At 39.8% G+C, this 18,155-nt stretch overlaps 1 protein-coding gene and 1 long non-coding RNA gene across 3 annotated transcripts in view; one reads left to right on the top strand and one right to left on the bottom strand.

Annotated features, from left to right (window-relative positions):
* LOC149201549 (NPL4-like protein B) overlaps positions 1–18,155 on the top strand; it is a 108,408-nt gene that overhangs the window by 69,941 nt on the left and 20,312 nt on the right. The window lies entirely within an intron of this gene.
* On the bottom strand, positions 4,881–5,381 carry LOC149201550 (uncharacterized). Its single transcript, XR_016253874.1, has 2 exons — positions 5,117–5,381; positions 4,881–4,988 (listed from the first exon to the last, which is right to left on the bottom strand). It is a non-coding gene; the product is annotated as an uncharacterized LOC149201550 (long non-coding RNA).

Genomic DNA, 18,155 nt, shown 5'->3' with positions numbered 1-18,155 from the left:
GCAGTCCATGGAGGGAACTTATTCACAGTTAAGGAGGGCTGTGAGGGACTGTTTAGGAGGGCTGTTAGAGGCTGTTTAGGAGGGCTGTTAGGGACTGTTTAGGAGGGTTGTTAGAGGCTGTTTAGGAGGGCTGTTAGAAGCAGTTAAGGAAGACTGTTAGAGGACTTGGTTGCTGTCCTAGAGAAGCTCTCTGCTGCCTGAATATGAAAGAAGCCTAAACAACCATAGCCTAGCTGCTTTGCTAGGCTGCAAGCAGCTAAGGCTGATAAGTGTAAATAGTTTGTAGCATATTGGATGCTGTATGTGCAGCATAATGATATATATTACAACAAGCATGGATGAGGGTATGTTGGATGCAGCATGGTGTTAGAGACAGCATGTTTAGTTGCAACAATGATTAGTGCAGCATGATGAATGGTGCAACATAGTGCACAATGATAGTGGTGCAACATATAGGTGACAGTAAGGATGGGTGCAACATAGTGCAGTATGGTGCAACACAATGGTACAACATGGTGATGATGGGCATGTAGATATAGCAACAACACGATGCATTGCAACAGACTGCTCAGTAATGGGAAGCAGCATCGTGATGAATAGCAGCGCAGTGATTGGGTGCAACATGATGATGAGGTGCAACAAAGTGATGGGTGCTGCATGGTGATGGAGTCACCTTGGAGGATTAGTTGAAGCAGTATGCCTTCATTTGAGTTTAGATCAACTGTCTCATGTGCCATCTTCTTAGAGAAGATCTCTGTGCTTATTTAGATAAGTCAAAATGTTGACTTCTGATGTATATGTACTATCTCTCTCTCTGCTGAACTATTGAAGAACATATAAGAAGAATTGATTAAGGGTTTCCCCACATTGGGGTTTGTCCCTGGCTGGCGCCACATCTTATGTCCATTTGTCTTGGCTTGTCTTCTGCGATTTATGTTTATGTTCTATTTGCATTTTACTATCATGCTAAATGTGATTGCTAATCTGGAATTGATATTGAGCTAATATGGAAAAATGAAGTAAATTTGCTAGCAGCATATAACATACCTAAAATTAACATGGTATCAGAGCCGAGGTGAAGACAAAGCCCAAGCAAGAGTGAAAGAGCAATCATTGAAGACAGTTGGAAAGGATAAAAAGACTCAATGGGTTCCTCATCCCTCTTCAAATTCACCGAGGGTGAATTCGAAACAGAGAATATTATCCAAGTGGCGCAACGAAAGCATCTGATGGCCTTCCTAAAGATCACTTCAATGGGAAGTTCGGATCTAAGGGTGGAAGGAAAGGCAGATGCCTTGCTTGCAATAAGTTCGGCCATTATGCGAAGGAGTGTCCGAATTGTAGGGACAGATCACTTGATGATGATAACAACCATTCCCGGGACATCTTCAATTAACAGGTAATGCAGGTCATCAAGGAAATGGTCGACTCTTCAAAGAAAGCAAGGAACTCCAGGTATGAAGAATCAAATGTTGTTTCAGATAAGCTAAAGAAGTATTATCTTAAATTGGCCCTCTCCACTACATCTCCTCCAGACTCTTTGGGAACCTGGCTTATTGACAGTAGTGCTTCAAGCCACTTCATCAGATAGAAGGAAGCTCTCTCTAATTTGATAAAGAAGGAAACAATCGTGGAGATTATACTTGGAGTCAATGCCACCTATCCTGGAAAGGGTGTAGGGAATGCTACCCTTCAATTGAATAAGGGTAGCACGATTCATTAACAAGAAGTTCTTTATGTACTTGATCTCAAGAAGAACCTGGTGTCCATTTCGACAATGGAAGTCAAAGGTTTCAAGGTGGTATTCATCGATGGAAAGGTACGTGTTTGAAAAAGGAAATTTTCAAGATGCTTTTATTCTTGGGTTTAGGGTTGGCAATTTGTATCAAGTTGCAGGAAGTCCATTGGGGACCATGTCAATTGACACATCCCTTCTGTAGCGCCGAAGGTCTGCTTATTATGGAGCCCTACCCGATGTGAGTCAAATGGTGACAGGGATGCCTGAATTCAAGAAGAGCATGAAGGTACATGTCCGAGATGTATCGAAGGAAAATCTTACAAGGGGACCATTCCCCTCATGTAGCAAGTCCACAGGTTTGGAACAACTCGAGGGGTTTGAGATTCATGATCAGGAATCTCATGTATGCAGGATGAAGAAAGCTCTCTATGATTTAGAGCTAACACCCCGGGCTTGATATGAGAGGATTGATAACTGTCTGATGAAGCTGAGATTCACTAGGAGTGAAGCCGATCCAAACCATTGCTTAAAGGTTATGGATGATAGACCTCTCATACTGGTACCTTATGAGGATGACCTCTTTTTGACAGGTGTAGACCCTCTCATTTTCAAAAGTAAGAGGGAGTTCCAGAGTTGGAATGATGAACTGCAAGCCCGTGACTACCTCGATGGAGCTTAATTTTCAGAAGTTATGTGGTAGTGATGCTGGACCTGATTTGGGAAATGCCTTTGAGTTCCATAAACTCATACTAGCATTGATGTTCTTGGTGAACTCCCGTCCGGATATATGTTTTGCAGTTAGCATGTTGAGCTCATATATGGTTGAGCTTCACTGGATTGGTGCCAAGAATCTTTTGAGATATCTTCGAGGCACAATCTCTCATGGATTGAGATACACTGCGGAAAATGTGAAGCTGCATGGTTATTCTGATGCTGAATAGGCAGGGAGTGTGGAGGATCGCAGGAGCACTTCTAGGTGCTAGTTCTCTTTGGGTTCTGCTTCGATATCCTGGATGAGCAGGAAGCAAAAGTTGGTTGCTTTGAGCACCGATGAGGCCGGATACATAGTTGCGAGTATGACCTTGTGTGAAGCTGTCTGGTTGTGGAAGCTCTTCAATGAGCTGTTTGGACACGTATTGGATATCATCGCGATCTTTTGTGACAACCAGAGTGGGATTCGATTGTTGAGGAATCTCGTTTTCTATGATTGCTCCAAGCATATAGACATCAAGTACCATTTTATTTGGGATATGGTACATCGAGGAGCAAGAAGGCTCCATCACATTGACACTGATGTGCAGGTTGCCGATATTCTGTCGAAACCCTTGGGAAAGGTCAAATTCTTGACTTTCCGAGAATGACTAGGAGTCGTGGAGAGACACTTTCCTAAGGGTCCTGTATGACATGGACATTGAGCTCTGGGAGCTCCGGGGGCTTGGGGGTACATCATGGAGCGATGAGCAACCATAGGGTGAGTAGCTCAGTCTTACCCTAGTGGTCTGCTATGTAGGCAGGATGAGTGGTTCATACTTCTCCTGCTGAGACATAGTCATAGGGTGAGTGGTTCAACCCAGTGTTGATAATATCGGTATCGGGAAAATATCGGCGAGGGTCCGGAAAATATCTTATCGGAAATATCGGCGAAAATATCGACAAATATCGGCAAGCATAAAAAATGCATAATATATTCATTTTTTTTCAGATTTCTAAACATATAAAGCAATAACAACATGAACTAAACACATTGGCACATAAATATGAAGAAAACACTGATATATATGATGTCAAATAGAAATGATACATCAAACTTCAAAGGCGAGACCAAATCCTGCTGATCCCTGATAGTGATAAATTGATAATTGTCTAATCAAGGACTCAAACAAAAATTAAAATAACATCACATATCCTGCTGATCCCTGATAGTGATAATTGTCCAATCAAGGACTCAAACAAAACAACATCACATATATAAAAGTTTAAAAGTATTTCATCATCATGAGTTATAAACTTATATGTAGCAAAAGTTGCAAAACAAATAAAACTAGCAGCTATCTATCTGAGACCATTGGCCTCTCCCTAGCAGCTTTCTTTCTGTCTTGTTCAGCAATTGCTTCACGAGCTTTTTGTATAACCTCTGCACTAGAAACCATACAAGGCATCACATCTGCTGCATCATATGCAGAGAGTTTAGCCAGATGGTATTTCAATCGTGTAATCCCTCCTGACATCTTGGTCCCACACAAGTTGCATGATATATATGCCTGATTTGCCCCACCAACAGCCTCCCCATACTCCCAAAATGGGTCCAAGGCTTTTGGCATATTTGACATTTGTAGTGAACTAATTCAAACCTAGGGCACAAAAAAAACAAAAAATTGGCATTAAATGAGTATAACTATACAGTGCCCAGCAAACACTCAAGAAACTATTTTAATTTTTAAAGCAACATCTTCATGTTCAGAATTTAAACAACAAAAGCAAGCATAAAAAATGCATAATATATTCATTTTTTTCAGATTTTTAAACATATAAAGCAATAACAACATGAAATAAAGTTTAAAGTTTAAACACATTGGCACATAAATATGAAGAAAACACTGATATATATGATGTCAAATAGAAATGATATATCAAAGGCGATACCAAATCGTGCTAATCCCTGATAATTGTCCATTCAAGGACTCAAATGTGGAGAACCAATACAAAATAACATCACATATAATAATAAAAGTATCTCATCATCATGAGTTACATGTAGCATAACAAATAAAACTAGCAGCTATCTATCTACTGCCCTCTCCCCCTTCTACGGGAAAACATGATGGGCTGTTTGTCAGGCCTGCCCCTAGTAGTAGAAGGCCCTGACACTGCCTCTGCACCTAATGTCAAATAATGAGTGATAGGCATGGAGCTATGCTCTCCTATATCTATAGCAGATGGTGTTGATGCTGATGCTCCCGCAGTGTCCTCCTCCAGCTCCTCCTGCTCCTCCTCTAAGTGCTGCTGCTCCTCTGACTCCGAGTCCTCCTCTTGCTGCCCCTGCTCTAATGGATCATCTGCCACTGGCTCCTCCAACCATGAAGGTGACTCCTCCAATATGGGCTCCTGAGACTCCACCCTCCACAGAGACAATACATCAATATTGTCTAAGGAAATGGCATCTGGATCCACTGGTGATTCTATTTGCCTCACTCGAAGTCGGATGTTGTAATGCACATACACCAAATCGTTGAGGCGTGCGAACTCCAACCTGTAAGAGTGTCAAAAAAAGTAATGAGTCTTGACTCTTGACTCTTGACACTTGAAGGTCATAAATTAAAAATTAAAAATTACAATAAGTGTAATTGCTCAACTGAAGGCTTGAGTTCAAAGTTATACCTGTTGCGCTTTTTGGCGTGTATTTTCTCAAATACACTCCAATTGCGCTCACACCCTGAAGAGCTACATGTTTGACTCAAGATTCGTATAGCCAAATTTTGCAAATTTGGTACCCTTGCACCATAGCTTCGCCACCAAAGATCTACAACAAAATAATGAAATAAAAAATTCAAAAACTTAAAAGTTAAAAGTTAAAAGTTAAAACATAATTAAATTCAAATTTCTAATTTCTAATGAGTGATGACTTGTCACTTACGTGGCATGAAGAGGTCCCTTCCCTTAATGGCATCATCAAAGCCAAATAGGCCAACACAATCCTGATAACTATGTATCTCGCGGATGATTTTGCGACGAAGCTCAGAATCAGGTACCATCCTTTCAATACAGGAATGGAGCCCTTCCATCACCTCGCCATCAAAACGAAAATTGCATTTGTATGCAAATGCAGGGTTGAGGAAGAGTGCTGTTGCATGAATGGGTCGATGAAGCATCCCTGTCCACCGATTATCGATCACATCCCATAACATCATCTGCCTATTAAGGCCAGCAGAACCCTTGTCTGCATAATAGGAACGAATGGCCTCCTTGGCCCTATCCATGCCCTCATACAAATAAGGCATTGCAGGCTTCTCTCCATCCACCAATCTAAGAACCTTTACTATAGGTTCGCTAACTGCACATGCTTCTTGTACTCCACGCCAAAATGTCTCAGAGTACACCATTTTTGCAATGGCACTCCCATCAGGTCTCTTGCTGTATCTACAAGCACGCCAATCATCAGACACAAACATTTGCTTCAACTCGTACTGACATCGAAGCAAAGACTGAAGAGTAATAAAGGTTGTGGCAAAACGTGTGATGGCAGGACGCCGCAACTCCTTGTTTTTAGTGTACCTCCTCATAAGGCTAAGAACAAAAGCATGGTTATAAATAAACTTGGGGATGCTCCTAGCCATATCAACTGCCTCCTTGATGAAGGAGAGTTTCCCCATATCCTCAAGCAACAAATCAAGACAATGCGCTGCACATGGAGTCCAGAACAATGTGGGATGCCTCTCCATAAGCATTCTGCCGGCAGACACATAATTAGCTGCATTGTCTGTTACGACTTGCACCACATTCTGCACACCAATCTCCTGAATGAACCCATCTAACAACTCACATATCGTTGCTGCATCTTTGATATGTTCTGATGCATCCAACGATTTAATAAACATGGTACCTTTAGGACAATGTACCAAGAAATTTAGAAGGGTCCTACCCTTCCTATCTGTCCAACCATCAGACATCACTGTGCATCCAGTGACTTCCCATGTCTGTTTCAACTCCGCCAATCTAGAGTTGATGTCCTATTTTTCTGCTTGAAGAATTGGCCCCCGCAACTCCTCATATGTGGCACTTTTGTACCCTGGGCCCACAACAGCAATAGCATCACACATTGGTTGCCAAAATGGATTGGTTTTTGTGATGCTGAGAGGTAAGTCGCTCCAATAAATACACCTCCCCATGACTCTATCTGCTTCTTCCTTCTCCTTTTTTTTATAAAGCGATTTTATGCCAGGTTGTGCTCCAGCTCCTGTTCGTGGAACAAAAAATGATGACCTCGCATTCACACTAGCAGTAGCGCTAGCATGTGATGGTGTGCCAGTTGTGGAGCCCCTCCCACTAGGGCCAGTAGGGCCACTACCCTGAACATCAAAATCAGGAGAACATATCCCAAAAGATCTACCTGCACGTTCAGCTTTGTTTCTTTCCGCCTCTTCCTTCTTTCTGTCCTTTTCTTCAATTGCCTCAAGAGCTTTTCGTATAAGCTCCGGACTAGAAACTTTACAAATGCCAACATCATGTCCAGGGAGTCTAGCAAGATGGTATTTCAGTCGTGTAACCCCCCCTGTCATCTTGTCCCCACACAATTTGCATGAAAGATATGCACGATTTGTCCCACCATCAGGGATCCCATACTCCCAAAATGGGTCCAAGTTTTTTGGCATATTTGTATTTTGTAGTGGGCTAACTCAAAAGGAAACCTACAGCACCAAAAAAATTTTGGAATTAGTAACTTAATAACTCAATAAGTAATACGAATTTACGAAATTCCATGGGTGCAGGTCTCAATATCAAATCCTCATTCTTCAAAGACAAATGGAATAAACTTTAACAAAGTTCTACAATCTGCAATCTTCACACAAAGGACCCTAGTCAAGCTATGTAGAAAAGAGTCAAAAGACATTAAAATCATAAAATATAAATGTATTCAATAACAGCGTTAGAGGACTGCGATTTGGCTGCTACAGGCAGTGTATACATTGAGGATAATAAAAGCATTTATAAATTATATTTATGCTTCTAATGTTGGCTTATATGCTATCTTCTGAGGATAAGCAACTGTTGGGAAAGATTTCAATATGGTAGAGTGGGAGGGCAACTGTTGTGAAAGATTTCAATATGGTAGAGTGGGAAGGCAACTTTCCTAATCTCAGGCCAAAACATGGGATTATGCTCCATCTATTCTTCTAATATTGGTTCACTAACAATCTTTCTGAGGCTAACAATTCTCAGTATTTTGGTCATGACTCATAACCACAGTGTTACGAAGTCTTATTTTTTACAGGCTGCACACTTTGAAAACTTGAATCAATTATATATTAACCCTGATTTAATTGCAGAGATTTTACAGTGATTTTTTTGAAAGGGGTTTGTCATTTCTTCTCGGCATTACATTTTTAGATCTAACAGTGTTTAATTGGCAGGGCTCTTGAGAAGGCTCATTACTTTTCAACACCAAGCTTGAAACTTTGCCTTATCTCTGGTGCAAAAGGGCTTGAAGCGACTTGGTTATCTGCAGAAAAATTCTGAAGGCTTTCAAGCCTTGAAAACTTAATAAAGTTCCCCTAATAATTTGACTAAATAGAACTCAAATATGACTAATTTTGGGAGCTAACTATTAGCGTTTCTGGCTTGCTGCTCCTCTGGCTGTGAGAGTTTTAGATCACTGGTGTAAGTTTGCAGGTGTTATAGTAAAATTTTGACGAAGATTTCATCATAAGTCTTGGCATAGAGACTGATTTTCAAGAAGATTGTTCATTGCTGCATATATGTCTAAGGCTAACAGGTTTGTGTTTCAGGTGTGACATTCCTCTTTGAAAGGGTTTCACTGTTTATTTGGGGTCTATACATTGATATTTGAAGGATCACATTAATATACCAGCAACAAAGGGAATGCCGCAAGGCTTCAAGCCTCAATCCTCTCCCTAACTTGACATATTTCCTCACCTTCACATACTTCAGATCTGAAGTAGTTGTTGCAGATCCTAATCTCACTGATAATACATAACAATAAGCCCTAAACACTAATAAAATAACACACAATAATCATAAAACAACTCACATATTCTTCTAATATTGGTTCACTAACACTGTGGTTATGACCAAAATACTGCGTATATAGTCTCGACTCTCGACTCTCCATGGCACATGCATATAGAATGACGTGCGTCGTGCATACCTGTAGGCTGGCCGCTGTACAGTGTATGTAAACCCTCCTTCGCAGCCAAAGATCAACTTCAAACCCTCCGCACTGTTCGCACTCGGACTCTCCAGCTCTCGAAAATAAAATGACGCCCTTACGGTAAACAAAAACCTATTTTATAAACTGTGCCGGCGATATATACCATCGTCGCGCGATTTTTATAAAAATATCGGCGATATCTCGGATTTCTCGCGAGATTTTCGAAATTAGAAAATATCGCGATTTTTGCCAGCCGAAATTTCATTTTGATGAAAATCGCGCGATATTTACGAATATCGCCGAAAAATCGGCGATATTATCAACACTGGTTCAACCTTCCCCTAGTGATTTGCTGTGTTCAGGGTGAGTGGTTCAGCTTTCCCCTGGGATACCCCTGGCGACATGTAGGCATGATGAGTGGTCCATCCTTCTCCTACCAAGACATCCTACCCATGCAGTGTGGGACTCATGGAAAGTACCTCTCATCTGGCCAATGAGTAGGGAAATGAGGATAGGGACCATAGTAGTACCAATGGATGCATCGTGTTACTACCGTACTCCCTACGCTAGGATGATATTGATCTGGGATCAATTGGAATTGACTTCGGGTCAGTAAGAGTGATATAACTCACTCTCTTTTGGAACTGATTTCGGATTAGTAAGAGTGGTATGATACTCTTTATTTGGAACTGATTTCAGATCAATAAGAGTGGTATGATACACTCTTTATTTGGAATTGATTTCAGATCAGTAAGAGTGGTATGAGACACTCTCTTTTATATGGGACTGACTTCAGTTCAATAGAGGATGGTATGATACATTCTCGATCATTTCTTCTTCTTCATAGCTCAGCGGAGCAGAGCAAAGTAGTGCAGGGAACTGATGGCAGAGATAGTACAGTTTGGCAGATGGATCAGCTGATGGAGTTCTCCCTAGTTGAGAGGGAGTGTTAAAATTGGCAACTAGGGCCAAACTCCATGTGGGTCATTTTATTTATTGCAGCTGATATTTTTCTTGGATTCCTCTCATCGAGAGGTGTAGGATTGATCTAAAGATCATCCGATTCTGACATGTATTCATGGAGATATGAATTTATTTGTGTTATGGGACAATTCGTCAATGTCGGCCAGCAACCAAATTGCCCCCACTTGTGCTCAACGTTTTAGTATAAAAAGAGGTGGCTTGCTAGTCATTTGCACACACTCTTCTTGTGATCTCTTCCTCTCCACTTGTCTTTGGGTTTTGGTGGGAGGAGAGATCCTAAGAGATACACTGCCCTAAGAAGAGTTGCCCTAGATGCTGCCATGGGTAAGAAGGATCTACGCAGCTCCTAGAAGATGATGCCCTAGCTCTACGCATGCCCTAGATCTAGGACGCAATCAAGGTGAAGCCCTAAACGCAGTCAAGGTGAAGCCCTAAACACAGACCTAAATGCAGTCATGGTGGAGACCTTAATGTTGCACATACTGCCTTATCTAGGCCCTTAAAGAGATCCCTAATACACTGGTCTTATGTGTCATGTTGGTGCCCTAGACGCAGTCCATGGAGGGAACTTATTTGCAGTTAAGGAGGGCTGTTAGGGACTGTTTAGGAGGGCTGTTAGAGGCTGTTTAGGAGGGCCATTAGGGATTGTTTAGGAGGGCTATTAGAGGCTGTTTAGGAGGACTGTTAGAAGCAGTTAAGGAAGACTATTAGAGGACTTGGTTGCTATCCTAGAGAAGCTCTCTGCTGCCTGAATATGAAAGAAGCCTAAACAACCATAGCCTAGCTGCTTTGCTAGGCTACAAGCCATAGCAAGTAGCTAAGGCTGATAAGTGTAAATAGTTTGCAACATATTGGATGCTGTATGTGCAACATAATGATATATCTTACAACAAGCATGGATGAGGGTATGTTGGTGTTAGAGACAACATGTTTAGTTGCAACAATGATTAGTGCAACATGATGAATGGTGCAACATAGTGCACAATGATAGTGGTGCAACATATAGGTGACAATAAGGATGGGTGCAACGTAGTGCAATATGGTGCAACACAATGGTACAACATGGTGATGATGGGCATGTAGATATAGCAGCAACACGATGCATTGCAACAACTTGTTGATGATGAGTACAACATGATGATGTGGTACTGCTCAGTAATGGGAAGCAACATAGTGATGAAGAGCAACTCAGTGATTGGGTGCAGCACAGTGATGGGTGCAACATGATGATGAGGTGCAACACAGTGATGGGTGCTGCATGGTGATGGAGTCACCTTGGAGGATCAGTTGAAGCAGTATGCCTTCACCTGAGTTCAGATCAACTGCCTCATGTGCCATCTTCTTAGAGAAGATCTCTGCTCTTATTTAGATAAGTCAAAATGTTGACTTTTGATGTATATGTACTATCTCTCTCTCTGTTGAACTATTGAAGAACATATAAGAAGAATTGATCAAGGGTTTCCCCACATTGGGGTTTGTCCCTGGCTGGCGCCACATCTTGTGTCCTCTTGTCTTGGCTTGTCTTCTGCGATTTATGTTTATGTTCTATCTGCATTTTACTATCATGCTAAATGTGATTGCTAATCTGGAATTGATATTGAGCTAATATGGAAAATTGAAGTAAATTTGCTATCAACATAGAACATACCTAAAATTAACAGCCATCATCTCAAATATCTTTTCGGATGGAGAACAATGATAGGCTCAAACCTTTAGCACAGTCAACAAAATCTCTAGCTTCGGTATCATTGCAGTAAGCAACTCGGAAACCTCTTCGAGGTTTCGTAAGAACAATAGCTATGAAAATTCTGTGATGCCACCTCTATTACAGTCTCGGTAATGGAACAATGAAGTATACCTCTGTCTCTGTGCGATAAGATAACATAACAATTAGTTGTAACTACAATTTATATTATCTTTGTGATGAAGAGCTTAGTGTCAAGACAACAATGAAAATCTCGGAGTTAACAATGAAGATCTCGGTGTCAAGAATAAAGGATCTTAGTGTCAAGGAAGATCTTAGTATCCAGACAATGATGAAGATCTCAAAGAGGACCGTCAATAGAATGCGTGTCTTGATATTGGAGTGGTTATTAGGTCGAGGGTCTTGGTCTTGGTATTCGTCAATTGGAATCTCTATAAGAAGAATTTGTGTGGGTTTTTCCTCTCAAAGAGTGAGAGGTTATGGCCCTGGCAGAAAGCCAAAATCTTGTGTTCTTGTGTCTTTTGGTAACTATTTGATGAAGTAAGAAAACACACTCTAATAATTTCAAGTGAAGATTGTGTTAATAAGAGAAAAAAATAAAAAGTACTTGACAAATAGTTATCATCGTGAGAAAAATCTTATTACCCTAATTGCCCTAGATTCTTCAACATGGTATCAGAGCTTAGGTGCTAAAATCAAAGGAAGGGCATCAAAGCAAGTTGAAGGATATCAAAGAAAAGGATCAAGATCTACATTGAAGAATCAAACCTTGATTTCGATCAAACCCTAGATCTAAGAAGCAGTCTACAACAACAAGAAATTTTGTCTCCATAGTCATCATAAAAAGGCCACCAAGACCCTCATCAAGTTGTCTACAAAGCAAGGTAGCTCGAAGGACCTCAAAAACGAAAATCACATCATCTTGGAGAAAGTCGAAACCCTAGAAGCAGTGCTGATCTACACTACAAAAGAAGGCAAAGCATATTGAAGGTGAGAAGGCATTGTCATCTTCAAGGTTATAAAAATAAGCAAGAATCATCTCCTTGCCCTAGAAGAAGATCATCCAAGGAAGCAACAAATCATCCTCATCAAAAGAAGCAACCTTTTCTATTGAAGAAAGGCTTTTTCATTTGAAAGAAGATCATCCAAGAGAAAGCTCTAATACATCTTCTTCAACCATCATCAAAGTGATCAAGTAGAAGAGGTCATCTTCACTTGTCAAGTGAGTATCTTTCATTCTTTAATTTATTGGGTAAAATGACTTCGTGTTTGCAAGGAGATCTATAAGTTGAATGGGTCTTCGAAATTCCTTGCATAAGAAAGGAGGATAGATATAGCCCCCGAAAAAAAGTCATTGATATCTATGGAAAAGTCTCTAAAGGTCAAGCATTGTTTGAATGCATGGAAAAAATCAAGGGACTCATAGGATTCTTATGAAATCAGTCAAAGGTCCTTTCATCCCTATGTAGCAGGAGAGGAGACATCAAAGAGATATATGAAATGCTAGAAGATATATTCTCTGAAAATGTAGTAAAGAAGGTCATATCACTTAGACCTGATCTACACAAAATTAAAGGTATCAAAGAATGAAGGTATATCTTCATAAGATCTCAATTGGGAGATTTGGGAGAGATGATAAGAAGATAATCATCATTGTTCTTAAATGCACTAACTGATAAGCAAGGTAATAAATGTTCATGAACAAGAAAGTTACCTCATTCGACAACTTGTGGTCTCTTTGAGGGCAAAAGTGATGAAGGTTAAAGAACTCAAACATTTGCAGAAAGGAAAGGGAAGTTTGGTCCTCAAACAAGACAGAATAGTATAGCTAAGATTCAATACTATGGAAAGATTATGGAAAGAAAGCTCATGTCATCGAAAAGATAAGGGCCAAGGAAAGAGGGAGTGACAGATCTCTAGTATGATTGAGATGGTATCCATCACAAAAGGGTCTTATCATAAGATGCATCATGGCATCATGAAAGCATTAGAAACAAGAGTTTGTGACATCACCATGGGAATCATGAAGGACAGAGGGAACAAAATCCATGACAGTCAAACATGAAGGATATGGCTCTTAGGAACCTTATTGGACATTGAAGGAAAGCAAGACAAGGCTCATCATACATCAGTCAAAAGGGAAACATCTGCTGAATAAGAATATGCAAGATCCTCAAGATTCTCTGATGGAATCCTCTTCAGAGGATTCACAGATCTAGAGTGGAAGCAAGTATTTCATAAGAAATTCCAACTTGTGGAGTTCGTGGATGATGGTATGAAGACATGAGAAATGAAGCAGATCAAGCGGTTGAAGATCTTTTCAATCAAGGAAGTTGCTGGAAGAAGCCTAGATGACCTACAGGTAAAATGAGGTATGTATGCTTGAATTCAATATCATAAAGTCATGTTGTATGGTTGCAGGTAACATGGATCACTACTTCTATCTTGAGAAGCATGATCAAGGGAAAAAGATCTCCTTTGAAAAGGATGCAAAAAGACATAAGTCGCACTAGATGAAATCAACATAATATGTCCTCATATGAAGTATGAGGTGGTTGACTACAATTAAGGAACTCTGATTGGAAGCTCCTGGGAATGGAATGTGTAAGAGGAAGAGATCGTGAGATATGCAACCATGATAAAGGTGATCAACATCCAAAAGAACAAGAAGATTTGACTAGGAAATCTCCCCGAAAGATATGAAGACTCTGATGAAAAAGATGAAGACCCTTGACAATGGATATCTTTGGGAGATGTGTCAACATGTATGCAGGATGCTGATACCTACAGGAAGATGTCATGATAAAGAGCCATCTCGTAAGGTACTATTTGATTTAATGTTATGTTTTGATTTCTTGAATAAAATCTAGATGAGTTCATGCAGGGCTACTGGAACAAGAGTTGTAAGTACAAGTACAACTAGCATTCATGTGGTGGATGGAAATTCCTAAAAGAAGCATGATGAAAAAGAAGTAGCTATATGAAGAAGGTTCCAGATATGTACCAAGAAGGCCACTTTCCATGAAGAAAGGAATGACATGATGAACCAAGGAGGAAAGTGATCGATGGCTAATGCCCTACAAGGAAGAAGCTCGACTGAATTTCATGAAATCAAGGAAAGAAATTGATCAAGCAGCTGAAGGACCCACAAAGAAGAAGCTGCTGATGAAAAGGAGAGTCCCTAGTTAAGAGGGAGCTCTGACAAGTCCCTAATTAAGAGGGAGCTTGGGCAAGTCCCTGGTTAGAGGGAGCTTGGGTACATTCCTTTATATGAATAGGCATATCTTCCCTAGTTGAGAGGGAGAGATAGACACAACATTCTTGTCTTCACTTGGGAAGAAAGAATGGAGGATTGGGTAATCATTTGGCATCCGATGCTCTTTGAGGATGTGTAGGGCATCCAAGATAAGAGTAGGCAAGAGGACCAATATTCTTTGAGGGCTGGGAACCCAAGATAAGAATAGTCCTAGAAGGTCATATTCAATGAACACTCAGGCAGGTATTTACCTTGAGAGACAATGATGAAGGTGTCTATAGTCATTGGTCTCGCCAACATTGTGCTCTGATCTGATGAGAGATAGCACTGTCAGTCAACGCCTTGCTGTGGAAACAATGTTGGTGACTATGATGCTATACAAATGGGTTACCAATTCGATTCTTCTTATGAGAAATTATTCAGATTGAGAATGACCAAGTACGATTATGAATACCTCCCTAGTTAAGAGGGAGTGTTGTAAAACATAACTAGGTTCAGTCTTCATAATGACATGATCTTTGTAAATGATGAAATAAAAGAAATAAAATTATTTTTCTATGCCTTGCTACATGGGTTTCATGAGCAAGATGTTTTATTTGTTAGTGGCTCCCATTGAGAGCCTTAGTATTTATTATCGAGTCAAAGAGTCAATGTAATGTATGAAGAGCTCTTATTGAGCATATTTAAAACATATATGAGTCTATGTCTAAGTCTAAATAGCCCTCCAAAAGACAAGCACGAAACTCCTCTTGAAGTCGGCCTACAAGATGAATTAAACAACTCAAGTCGACTCTCAAATAAAGGAATCATCAAATCAATACATCTCTCGGACCACAAGGTCTCATAGCACACAACCTATGGGAGGAACAATCTTCCCGACCAATCCATTGGTCTCACAACCACAACCTAAGGAAGATTTAGGATGTTATGTAATCAATGCTCCCTCTTCAAGGGGATTGTTAATCATTCCAGTTTCTTCACATAAACATCAACTAGTTCAACATTAGAAATGTAGCCATGGTGGATCTCAGTGCTTTATCAAACATTTCAGCAAACAACAACATTCAGATGTTCATTCAACTTCAACCAGGGCTTCTCTCGGAAGCAAACATCAACAACTATCAATAGACAATAATAGACCTTAGCAGTGGCTTCTCAAATAAGCAATCATCGATAACCATAGTATAGTCCAATAGACAATAAGTGGCTTCTCACAGAAGCGAATGTCAGTATCCATTGTCGAATCCAGCAGATAATAAGTGGCTTCTCACATAAGCAGGGCATCAACAACCATAGTAGAATCTAGCAGATCATAATCGAATTCAATAGATAACAATAGACTTCAGCAGATAGATCAATGAACCAATTAGTAAATCAACCAAGTCCAACATCAAAGTCTTGCAGCTTCTTCAAATCATTCAAGGAGATGTCGATGGACCTGTAGTCCATTGTGCCAAAGATATCACTAGGCTCATGCCTTTACAACTCTTTCTTACATAGAAGTCCTTTGCCCTTGTCAGAAATATATCATTGATACATTACGAGTTCATATTTAGTCTATTTAGATTAGCATCCCTCTTCAAAACTTCTAGCCACCTTCGTGCTTCAATCAGGTTGATCTTGTTTGCTCCCTTTGAGTATAGAGCCTATAATGAGTCTTCTTGTCACATTATTCTTCCATTATTTCCAATGATTTGCCACACCTTGGCAATCTTCATTATGTACCTGCAATCCTCACGAGGAGGCTATGGAAGAACAAGAACAAGCAAGCAAGCAAAGAGACTCATAATGAAACAATCAATAGAAATAATCAAGATAATACTTATCTTTTGAGAGTGTGTCGACTTCCTCTTAATATTAGCCTTCTCAGATCGAGTCAATCTCATCATATCATCAAGGAGTCCATACCAGCAAAGAGTTCACATTTACATCATCAAGGAGCCCATGTCATCAAGCAATCCGCATCATCATCAAAAATTTCATGTCATTAAGGAGTCTTTTTGTCCTGATGGGGTTTTAACTCCAAACCCTAATGACTAGGCTTTTCAAACCCCAACTCTTATCTTCATAAAGAGTTAACATTCACATCATCAAGGAACATCATCATCCATATCACAACCAAGGAGTTGACCTTGTCCAATTCATCATCCAAAAGTTGACCTTGTCCATATCATCATCATGTCATCATCAAGAAGTTGACCATACTATCACCATAGTACAAAATCCACATCAACATCAAGAAGTCATCAAGCAATACATATCATCTATATCATCATTCATATCATTAAGGAGTCCAATCCACATCATCATCAAGGAGTCCTCATCAAGGAGTCCACTTCATCATCATTGTGAAGTCTACATCAACATCCTCAGGGAGTCCATATCATCATCAAGAAGTCCATATCAGCATTAAAGAATTCACATCTACATCAAGAAGTCCATATCAACATTCATAAGAAGTTCATATCCATATCAGCATCCATAAGAAGTTCATATCAGCATAAAGAAGTCCATATCAGCATGCATAAGAAGTTCATATCAACATGAAGAAGTCCATATCAGCATTCATAATAAGTTCATGTCCATATCAACATCCATAGGAAATTCATACCAGCACCAGGAAGTCCATATAAACATCCATAAGAAGTTCATATCAACATCAAGAAGTAAGTGTTTCTTCTTTCAAACGAACATAATTAGTTCTAGGATTTGGTCCATTTTCATCTCCAAGCCCTACCTAGGGTTTACCAACCATAAACAATCCAATCATTAATGTTAGTAATGATTAAAACAATAAAATAAATATAAGATACTTGTCTTTTGAGCTCATGACAACTCCCTCCTAATCTTAAGCCTTGTCAAGCCTGCCAATCAATCTCATCATCAAGATGTTAGATCCTCTTAAGCAAAAGCAATTAATACACAGGCCCTAGGCTTTCATTTCCAACCCTTTTTGACTTAATAAGGTTTGCAATCTGATTTGCTATGGTTTTGACTCCAAACCCTAATAAATCATTTAGGCTATGATTTAAAAAAAATTCTTTCAGTCACTTCATTATTCTTGCTATCAGACTTAGGGATTGGTCCCTAGTCAAACCAATGTCAGAAAACTTTTCAACACCCTGGGTTTTTCTTCAAATGTTCAGATGACACTTGTCCTTGCAAACTTCATCAAATTCACGGTTTTCATTGACAATCCTAGGGTTTACTAGCCCCTAAGGGTTTTCTTGATCAGACCCTTACAAGGATTTTAGCAAACCTTAAAACATTCATGAGTAACTGGTCAGTCATTCAGACTTTCAACCCTTAGAAAAGTCTTAAATCCTTAGCAATAATCTGTTCAGACTTTCAAGCTACGAAGGAGAGCTTTGTATTCTTAATATTCCTACCTTGCTTTTATTTGATTTCAACAATCAAAACTACATGATACAACATCAATGTGACATCTTATTCTCAAGCATTCAGTACTTAGCTACGTAAGAGAGTCAAGCAACATGTTTAGTAGATGATTTTGAAACATAGTCCTTTTATTGAGACACAAAGCCAACCATCATGGTTTAAATGTTAGGTGACACGATCTTGAACC

This window comes from Pinus tabuliformis, chromosome 2_1 (genome assembly GCF_031772625.1).
Source record: "Pinus tabuliformis cultivar Carrire ecotype Pingquan chromosome 2_1, CPIR1, whole genome shotgun sequence".
NCBI classification, from domain to species: Eukaryota; Viridiplantae; Streptophyta; class Pinopsida; order Pinales; family Pinaceae; genus Pinus; species Pinus tabuliformis.
This window is presented reverse-complemented; position numbering and strand designations above follow the sequence as displayed.